We start from the raw sequence: 7,752 nt of genomic DNA on the forward strand, positions 1-7,752 counted from the left end.
GGAAGCACAGTCTTAATCACTGGAATGCCAGGGAAGTCCTGGCCCCAGAGTGCTTTGAAGTATAAAAAAAGGAGGAGAAATCACAGTTGACAGACTCACAGTTCAGAAAATCAGGACAGATTTCATGGAAGAAGTGGCTTCTGAGATAAATCTGGAAGGAACAGCAGGATTTTAATAGGCAAAGATGGTGTGAAGGGAAAAATGCCCTGGATGAAGGGGGTGACAGAGGCCCTGCAGTGGAGAACAGGCAACGTGGAGGGATGGGGCAGAGGCTGGAGGAGTTTGGCTGGAGTACGAGGTCCTTGCCCAGCAACTGCAGAAGATAAGGCTACAAAGGAGTTAGGGACAGAAGCCGGTCACAGGAGTTTGCAATTGATATAAAAGGCAAAGAGGAGTGAGTGGTCCAGCCTTACTGTGGGATGCTACTCTGCAACAAGGATGAGATTTCTGTTCTTTGATTCAAACTTAACTAATGTAAATTCATCTCTAAAACCTGATGTTTGATTCAGTTATTGGAAATGTTTGAGGCATGTTTAGACAACTTGGTTTGTGGATCTTCTCTTACAACTGTCAAGCCTAGGAAATCCAAACACAGATGAAATATACCTGATAAAATTGAATTTTAAAATTGTGTGTGTGCTGTGTGCTTAGTTGCTTCAGTTGTGTCTGACTTTGTGCAACTGTAAGGCCTGTGGCCCATGAGGCTTCTCAGTCCATGGGATCCTCCACATAAGAATACTGAAGTGGGTTGCCATTTCCTTCTCCGGGGATCTTCCTGACCCAGGGATAGAACCCGAGTCTCTCATATCTCCGGTATTGTCAGGAGGGTTCTTTACCACTAGCACCACTGAGATGGGCTGTAATGGGACAACATGCACTGGGTTTGAAGCTCAATACAAAGAAAGGATATAAAATACTTTTTCATCATTCTAATGTGGATTATACTTCATAATGATAATATCTTTGGATTTCTTAGGTTAACCTCAAAATGTTATGAAAATGAAAACCAAAAATAGGCAAAGGGGAACCATTGAAAGTCTTTGAGCTGGGATGTCACCTGATTAAAGATGCATTACAATAATAATTAATACAAATAATTTCGAGGAAGAGTATGAGGCAAGGAGGGGAGTCTAGAGACAAAAAATTCCATTGAAAGATTTTTTGTTTTAAATGACAACATCAGAAATAATCTGAGTCAGAAATAACTCAGAGATACACACTTCAGTCCCCAAACATAGCTCAGAAGTGGACCTGTTCTCAGGGATGTTCCCAAACACTAAGCCTTACTCCCTCCCCCAATACTTCATGATCAGGAAAGTTCTGGGCTCTATTCGGAGGGGTCTGTTACTGTGAAGGGTCACCCTGAAGGGTCCTGGACCAACCCTGACCCCTGGGTTGACTTGGAGGCAAACCTGAGGAACTTTGTGGTTGCGTCTCAGGATGCAATTTACCATTGGAAATGCAGCCTTTGTCACTGGCACAAGGAGGACTGTTTTGCATTTGATGACATTTTCAAAATGGTGTGAAAAAAACTTGACGTTTTTATTAGAAAATCTATAAAGCCCAAACAAATGGTTTCATGCTGCTTTGCCTCATTCTTCGTAGGTTCATTGGCAATCCATCATCCTTCCCTCTCCCCTTGAACCCAGCGGTAGCGACGTCTTGCCCAGGAACAAAAGGGCCTCTCAGAGAAGCCCTTTCAACCTTGGTTGTCCTCTGCCTCTCAACTTTTACCCCTTAAATCAACCACAATCACCCCATTTTTGCTGGCTCCCCTCCTGAAAGGCTGAACGATGCTGTCACCTCCTTGCCAAGGCTCTTCCTTTGCTTCTGATGGCACTGGATCACAGAAGCTTCACCTTTCTCTCGAGTTAGACATGGGACTCTCCCTTACACGTGACTCAGCTTCCAGTTTGAACCAAATAATTGGATTCGGAACAAATCAATGAAGACTTTCTCTCCTGAAACAAAACAATCCCATCCATTCCTTAGATTGCTGTTTTGTTTTTGTTGTTGTTGTTGTTGTTGTTTTTTAATTTTATTTTATTTTTAAACTTTACATAACTGTATTAGTTTTGCCAAATATCAAAATGAATCCGCCACAGGTATACATGTGTTCCCCATCCTGAACCCTCCTCCCTCCTCCCTCCCCATTCCATCCCTCTGGGTCGTCCCAGTGCACCAGCCCCAAGCATCCAGTATCGCGCATCGAACCTGGACTGGCAACTCATTTCATACATGATATTTTACATGTTTCAATGCCATGCCGTTTTGGATATAAAGATTTCATCTAGCCCAAATTTCAACTAAGGTACCCTGCCTCAAACTGCCTCTCTGTTCACTGTACCCCACCCACAATGGCTCTGTCTGTCCCTCTGTCCATCAGTGCATGACCTCCTGCCTCTGCCTTCAGCCTCCCTCAGGCAAGCTCTTGCTTGACTTTCTCTCACCACTTCCACCCTGGGGTTTCTCCGTTGCTCCCCTCCTCCTGTCCCTGCCTCCACTCACTTGCACAATAGCCAACCCTAGTCTCTTAAACATGGGTGCTACTGTTCACCCAATGGACCCTGTCACTCCTTCTGCGTTTTCGAGTGAGTCTGGCGTCTCCACCAGCACCAGCACCATTTGGTTCTTTCTTAATTCTCCACCCGGCTCGCTCCCGCTTACTTGGATTAATCATCTTTTCTCTATGTTCTGTTTTCTACGCTTCTATTTAGTTCTTCCTTCAACCCAGTTTGTTGACCCAACCATTTGGCTGAGGAGTGTGTTAGCGTGAGTTTTGTCTTACAGAGCCTTCACGTCTTTGTTTAATTCTTACACCACCCTTCTGAAGGAGAGGGGGTGGAAATGATCATTGGCTCCATTTTCAAGGTGGCAAAATGGAGGCTCAGAGAGGGTAAGTCCCTTTTGCAAGGCTCCCCAGCTCATAAAGGGCAGAGGTGAGACCCAGGTCTCCTGCCCCCAAATCACAATGCCTCTCTGCAAACCCCATGGTTTCACTTCCTCATATTCGCCCTCCTGCACTCTCATTTCTGATTTCTGGCCTCTCTCACCCCTCACCCATTCTCTGCTTGGCTCAGCTTCGCCCACATGGCTTCCTCTCCTCTTCATCCTCTGCCCAGGCTCCTCTCACCCAGTAACCGCTGGCCGACAGCCTGGCACACTGAGCCAAGAGGGACAGACCAGCCAGAGTCCTACGCATCCCAGAGCCCACACCCTGGTCTGCCTACGAGCTCCTTAGAGGGGGATCTTGCTCTTAAGTGCTGCCATCCGTTGTCCCCCACCTGCTCTCCACTATCTCTGCTCTTTTGTCACCTCCATTCTCACACACCTGTGGACTTAAAAAAAATGCACAAAGTGAGAGTTGAGAGTTTAGTTTTATTTGGGACAAAATGAGGACTGCAGCCTGGGAGATGATACTTCAGATACCTCTGAGAAGCTGCTCTAAAGAGGCAGTGGGTGGGGAGATCTATATGAGATTTTGGTGATGAGGAAGTATATGCCATCAAGCACATATTTCTCCAGAAGGTTTCTACTGGTTTCGTGAAGCTTTGCTAGTAGTGAGGAATAGTCATCACCATGAAGGATTACAGTGCTATCTAGATATGAGGAGATACAAAAATTGGGCTCATAAAATTGGCTCCCGAATATACCTGACCATCTGAAAACCTGTCCTGCCGCTTTTTCCCTGAGTGGAGTTCCTCATTTCTGCTCTCCACCCTGAACTCCGTTCAGGGGAGTGTTGAAGGTCAGCGGCTGCAGCAGCTCATGATTTAATCCTTGCAGAGGTAGATGGCAAGCACCCATGCCAACTGCCCATTTGTCGTTGACACACCCATCAAAGCCCAGGATCATGGCTGCTTAACAACCAGACTGTCCCCTGTGTTCCCAAACCACCGTGGGCTGTAGAACCTTGGGGACTCATGCCTTTTTTCTTATCCCCATTGCGTGTTGCAGAATTCCCTGGGAGCAAATAGATATGGGAGAGGGGCAGGGGTGACAGAAAAGGAAAACAGCAGGCAGATTCTCCAGCCACACCAGGGAGTGACTACCTGCACCAACTTAATTGCAGCCACATGAGACAGTCAACAAACCTGTACTACGGGTTAAGGGAAAGGCTGCCGAGAAGCCTGCTGTGTTGTGGGTTTTTTCCTTTGCACACTGAGACTTTGGGGGGTCATGTTTACTGATTCTCCTCTAAGACCAGGAACAGACCCAAATGCGGGGACAGTCAATAGAATTCCGGTAACACCCCAAGCCCGGCAGGAATTCTTTTTGTCCTCTCATCCGTCTCCTGCGCTACCAAGAGTGACAGCAGCCGAGCCAGGCAGCCCTGAAAAGCCTCGGAGAAGAAGCCCCAGCCGCATCCTGCACTCCAGGGGCCAGCACCCCCAGGGCAGCCCAGCTCTCATCACGTGGGCTTTGGTTGGGGATCCTGGCACTGCATTGCAGCTATGGGATCAGAGTCAGATAAGTTCACTAGACAAGGATGAGGGTGGTCCAGGCTGAAGATGACACCAGCACAGTTGAGAAGCAGGTAGGGGTGGGTGGGGGCCGCAGGCACATCGTCCCAGGGCGACGAGGCACCTCTCTACCTCTCTACCTGTCCTCTCAAACCCTTGTCAACGAACAGCCTCAGCACGGCCAGCAAAAGAGGGGAACTGGCCCCCTTCCTCCTCATGTGGTCTGTCTCCTCAGGAGAGCACTCAACTGGAAGTCCACTATACAGATACTTTCTTACTGGAAACCATGCAAAAGCACAGATGTTCGGAGTCTTGTCTTGTTTTTTTGTTTGTTTTTTGGGGGTTTTGGGGGGGCTGCACCTTGTGGCCTGTGGAACATTGCTTCCCTGACCAGGGATCAAACTTGCATCCCCAGGAGTGAAAGTACAGAGTCCTAACCACGACCTCTGGGGAATTCCCACTCAGTTTTTTTAAAAAGAGATGCTGCTGTCCTTCCAACCTATTCCCCAACTTCCTGTCATCCTACACACACACACACACTCACACACACTTATACTCACTAACCTGAGGGTTAGTAAGACTCCTGAGACTACTGTGAGCTCCTTTTCATGAACTCTGCACAAATACTAAAACATCTCTTGACCATGGCTATTTGGGTTTCCCAGTAACTCAGACAGTAAAGAATCTGCCTGCAAGGTAGGAGACCCATGTTTGATCCTTGCATTGGGAAGATCCCCTGGAGAAGGGAATGGCAACCCACTCCAGTATCTTGTTTGGGAAATCCCATGGACAGAGGACCTGGAGGGCTTCAGTCCATAGGGTTGCAAAGAGTTGGACATGACTGAGTGACTAACATTTTCACTTCATCTGGCTATTTAAAGTGGTCTTTTATAATTGAATAGGAAAACAAAAACAAAAAACCTTAGGCTCTTTTCAGCTCAGGAAGAGAGAGACTAGCAGCAACATGAGAAAGGTGGCAGCCTCACCTTTCCTCGGTGGCACAGCTCACACAAAAGGTAGAGAGCACGCCTGGGCTGGGCTGGGTGCAGCAAGAAGTTGGTCCGTCCCCAGATTGGCAGCCAGGGGCGTGTTCCCAGTGGCAATGTGGGGAAGTGGACCGAAGATGGAGACTTGGGAAACCTGGGATCTGCCAGTCTCCTCCCCATTTGATTTTTTTCTAATCAACATACATTTAACAAACATGTACTATATATGTGTGTATATACATATATATGTGTGTGTGTGTGAAATGTGTACATATTTGCATACATCCATGTACTACTTTGATTGTTTGCCCTGAGTGCATGCTCCAAACACTGAGTGTGCCCAGGTCTATATTTTAGGCAAGCATGTCCCACAATTGTTTCTGGATGTTAATTGCAATGGCTCCCAGGCTCCCCAGCACGTCTGTCCGCTCTCTGAAAGCTCTTTGAGGGCTGCTCATCATTAGAATTCCCCGAGTTTTCGCTCCTTCCTGGCAAGCCATCTGGCCTCTCTGCACTGCAGCTGTGGCCGCCCTCCCCCTGCCACTCACACCTGAGCCTTTGACATCCCCCACCTGAAGCAAATCCATCCATCAAGGGGATCCAAAATTACAACCAGAAATTTTTGTTTTCCCAAAATCTAGAATTAAAATTTTCTTTCTTTCTCACCTTCATTGAGTTTTCAGGGCTCATTTTGAGGGGGGTTCAAATTCATTGTTCATGCTGTTGGATAGACAAAGCTGTGTACGAGAGAAACATCTGCACCTCCATTTCATCATTTAGCCCATTTAGCTGAGGACACTCACCTCTGTGGTGTGTCTCTTGAACAATGATAATTGCCATTAACCAAGAGAGCACAGAGGGGGTCAAAGGTTGCAGGCCAACGGCTCATGGGCTTGAAAGCCTCCGCCTGCTTCTCTCTGGAAGGAGGTGCTCTCGTTTGTTGTTTAGTCACTAAGTCGTGTTCCTCTCGGCGATCCCATGGATTGCAGCACACCAGGCTTCCCTATCCTTTACTATCTCCCTGGAGTTTGCTCAGACTCATGTCCATTGCATTGGTGATGCTATCTATCCGTCTGTCACCCGTTCCCCTTTTGCCTTCAATCTTTCCCAGCATCAGGGCCTTCTCCAATGAGTTGGCTCTTCACATCAGGTGGCCAAAGTATTGGAGCTTCAACTTGAGCATCAGTCTCCCAATGAATTGAATATTCAGGATTGATTTCCCTTAGGATTGACTGCTTTCCAACTGGAAGGTCTTACTCACAGCCATGAACCCTGGTCAGAGGGACATTCTGAGTGACAGAGAGCCATGGAGGCATCACTCAGAGGAATCCATGGAGGGTGATGGCATTTATGGGATGTGGGAAACTGGGTTTCCCACAATTTGAGAAAAGAGAGAGGAAAAGCCCAAAGCCAGAGCTGCTGCTGCCCTGTCCTGGGACAGAAGCAGGGATGGACATAAATTTTCCAGAGAGATTTCTGCTTTTCTCATCTCTGGAACCAGGCAGCTCCCTCTCCCTCTTTCATCATTTTTGTGATTGTTGTTACCACTGCTCTTTGTTTGCTTTTGTGTTAACTGAACAAACACTGAAAGGCTATTTTGTAAGGATGTCACCAGCAACCTCAGCGGCTCAGGATGAATTTTCCTTCATTCTTTTTTTTTCCTTTGGCTGCACCAGGTCTTAGTGGGAGCACCCAGGATCTTTAGTTATGGCACGTGGAATCTAGTTCCCGGACCAGGGACTGAACCCAGGCTCCCTGCACTGGGAGCGTGGAGTCTTAGCCACCGGACCACCAGAGAAGTCCTTCCTTCATTCTTAACGTGACAGTTGTGAACCTGTGCCCCAGTGACATAGGGCTTGCGACCAGTAAGACAGCAGATGGACGATGTCCTGAAACCCCTAATGCTATGTGGCCTGAGGAGACTTACCAAATTCATTTTTGATTCAGTAGCATCACAGCCAAAAAAAATTCTCAGTTCTGCCCTCCAGTGCCCCTCTCCAGTGGTGGCGCAGCAGGCAGCCAGGCTGGGCATGAGCTAGAAGGAAATGAAGGCCAAGGCCGGTTCAGCTTAGACAGAGCCACCGTCATACCCGCTCGTGAACCGTAAGTCACCTCAACAAAATAGAGCGCAGCCACACACATCAACCTCTTTTTCCTTTTTATATTGAAGTATGTGTGCATGTGTGCTCAGTTGTGTCCAGCTCTTCGAGACCTCATGGACTGTAATCCGCCAGCCTCTTCTGTCCATGGGATTTCCCAGACACGAATACTGGAGTGGGTTGCCATTTTCTCCTCCAGGGGAT

General features: G+C 47.7%; 1 long non-coding RNA gene across 1 annotated transcript; it reads right to left on the reverse strand.

Annotated features, from left to right (window-relative positions):
* Positions 1-1,521: 1,521 nt before the first annotated feature.
* LOC112579094 lies at positions 1,522-7,552 on the reverse strand. The gene is made up of 2 exons (XR_003103498.2): positions 7,377-7,552; positions 1,522-1,961 (listed from the first exon to the last, which is right to left on the reverse strand). It is a non-coding gene; the product is annotated as an uncharacterized LOC112579094 (long non-coding RNA).
* Between the last annotated feature and the right edge of the window lie 200 nt (positions 7,553-7,752).

Source organism: Bubalus bubalis, chromosome 15 (assembly GCF_019923935.1).
Source record: "Bubalus bubalis isolate 160015118507 breed Murrah chromosome 15, NDDB_SH_1, whole genome shotgun sequence".
Taxonomy (NCBI): domain Eukaryota; kingdom Metazoa; phylum Chordata; class Mammalia; order Artiodactyla; family Bovidae; genus Bubalus; species Bubalus bubalis.